The 2625-nt window shown below is 45.2% G+C and overlaps 1 pseudogene across 1 annotated transcript; it reads right to left on the bottom strand.

The window, feature by feature from the left end:
* Positions 1-1510: 1510 nt before the first annotated feature.
* LOC101574054 lies at positions 1511-2391 on the bottom strand (annotated as a pseudogene). The gene has a single exon (XR_002818149.1). The product of XR_002818149.1 is annotated as a serine/threonine-protein phosphatase PP1-beta catalytic subunit pseudogene (transcript).
* Positions 2392-2625: the final 234 nt, after the last annotated feature.

Raw genomic sequence — 2625 nt, 5'->3', positions numbered from 1 at the left:
CAAGCTTGTGATTGAGATTTTAATTTCCTCTATATCTCTTTGACTCTGCTTCATGTGATCTATTTCTTTCCTGTATTGCTCATTCAAGGAATCCATCATTTGTCTAATCTTCTCTATTTTTTTTATCAATGCCTTCTTTAGAAGAGTTATGAATTCTTTTACTGCCACGTTTTTTTCAGATTGGGTTTCCTCCCTTTGTTTCTGTAGTTGATTCTTTACTTCAGATGCTATGAGTTCTGAGAATACTTCTTTTATTTCAGAAAAAAAATCTGCTCTGAGCTCCTCTATAACTTTCTGCTGTTGCTGATTTACAATCGATGCTATTAATTCATACCTTTGAGTTGAGCTAGTAAAAAAGAATTCCACTCTGAGTTCCTCTATGACTTTCTGCTGTTGCTTATTTACTATGGATGCTATTAATTCATACATTTGAGCTGAGCTAGTTTCCTCTGCACTTGTTCTGGGTGGGCATTGGATTTCCTCCATATGTTTTTTTACTGCAGATGTTATTAATTCAGGGATTTCTTTTTTTCATTTCTAATCTGAGTTCCTGCATACCTTTCTGCAGCTGTTTCTTTATTTCAGATGCTGCTGATTCATTGCTTTCAGCTGTGTGATTCCCAATTTGTTCTGTGTTAGCGTCCTCTGCACTTGTTATGGGTGGGCTTGGGTTCTGAGATTGCATTTTGCTCCTTCTCATTGTCATTTTGTATAGCACTGTCTTCTGTCCTTTGTTGTAGATCTTTGTTGCAGTTATAGCCTTTCAACCTACTGAAGTTCAGGTGTAGATCTACAAATTATGGATTTATCCAGCTGTGCCTGGCTTGGGTCGCTGCTGTGCTCAGGTCCTTCCTATTGCAGCCCTTGGGGGTGAACCTGTTGTTCCCCTGTAGCAAGATGTTCTGCTCCTGGACTACCTGGGTGGTTCTGGCCCCTACACTCTCTGCAGGGATTGCAGCTGAAGGGTTTCACCCCAGGCCTGTATGCCAGGCCTGAGCTGAGTCTGGAGGGGACAAGGTGGAGTAGCAGGGAGAGGCAGCTCTCCCCCACACTCACCGGGCCTGGACTAGTCGTGCATCTGGGGGTTCCCAGAACACAACAAAAATTTCTACTCTTTGGGTGGGGTGTGGGAGGGTACTACAGAGTGATGGCAGCGTCCCAAGGGGGTGAAAGAGGGTCTCCCCCATGCTGTGCCTGGGCTGGAACCAGTAGGTCCCACGGGTGCAGGATAGCCAGAAGCTCTCCCACACACTCACCGGGCCTGGGCTGGGACTGGGCCTGGGTGTTCCAGGAACGCTGTCGAAATTCCTACTTGGCCTGCAGCATAGGGGAGGTGCTGTGAAGTGGTGGGGGGTGTCTCAGGGGGGTGGAAGAGGGTCTCACCCACGCTGAGCCTGGGCTGGAACCAGCAGGTCCTTCCTGGCGCTGGGTAGCTGGAAGCTCTCCCATACACTCCTGATAATTTCTTTGTAGGATCCCTTTCTTCACCTTTTCTCCATTGGATTAGCTGTTCAAGGTGGAGTGACAGGGTGTCCAGAATTCAGTTCACCATACTGGTACTTAGCTTTCTTTTCAGAAGTTTTCAGTATCTGAAAGGAGCACATCAAAGTTTCATTCACATTCATTATTTCACCAGCATTATCAAAATCTCCACAGTAATTTGGAGCTGAAAATAGGGTTACCAACTGTTGTTTTGCAAAAAATTCATACCCATCTTCCACTATCTGATGAGCTTGACAAATCAAGTCTAAATCATGACGATTCAGATATTTACTGACTACATCAAACCAAAAGTAAAGGGAACACCGCGATCATTTTCTCCCCAACCTTGCACATCCTAATCTGGGTCAGACCACAGCAAATCACAAAGCAAACCTGTGTCAGGCATGTCAGTGGGTCTCATAATTCTCCGAATCTGTTCTATAGATTGTAGGTCTGGTGACAGCCCTCCATAACAGAAGATCTCATCTACAATGGCAGCAAAAAGCAGACAGTTAAAACAATCAGTGAAGGTCTTCCTAAAGTTGATCTTAAATCTTCATTTGCATTTGTCATAGAATCCATAAATGCAATTGATTCATGGTTTCCTCTTAAGAGAAAAAAGTTCTCTGGATATTTGATTTTATAAGCCAACAGTAAACAAATGGTTTCCAAAGACTGTTTTCCTCTGTCCACATAGTCTCCTAAGAAGAGACAGTTGGCTTCTGGTGGGAAACCTCCATATTCAAATAATCTCAGCAAATCTGTATATTGTCCATGAATATCTCCACAAATTTTCAGGGGTGCCTCCAATTCCAAAATAGGCTGGCTGAGAAAGATCTCATGAGATTTGATACATAAGCCCCAAACTTCTGCTTCAGTCGTCTGCCCAATATTTCCTGCACGACACCCTCATACAATAGGGGGGTCCTGGGAGATCTCTCAGCAGCAGCAGCAGCAGCACCTGACAAGCAAAAGGTCCTGAGTTCTGTCCCTCCAGCAGGCGGGTGATGAGGCTGCCCACGTTCAGCTCCCAATCATCCTGTTGTCACCACATTCTCCTTCTCAGCAGTGGAAACAAGGGCTTCTCAGCGGCCTGAGGCTGCAGGGACAGCTCCGTGTTCCCTCAGCAGTCCCGCTGACAGT

Source organism: Octodon degus, unplaced genomic scaffold (genome assembly GCF_000260255.1).
Source record: "Octodon degus isolate 3935 unplaced genomic scaffold, OctDeg1.0 scaffold00139, whole genome shotgun sequence".
In the NCBI taxonomy this organism is placed as follows: Eukaryota; Metazoa; Chordata; class Mammalia; order Rodentia; family Octodontidae; genus Octodon; species Octodon degus.
This window is presented reverse-complemented; position numbering and strand designations above follow the sequence as displayed.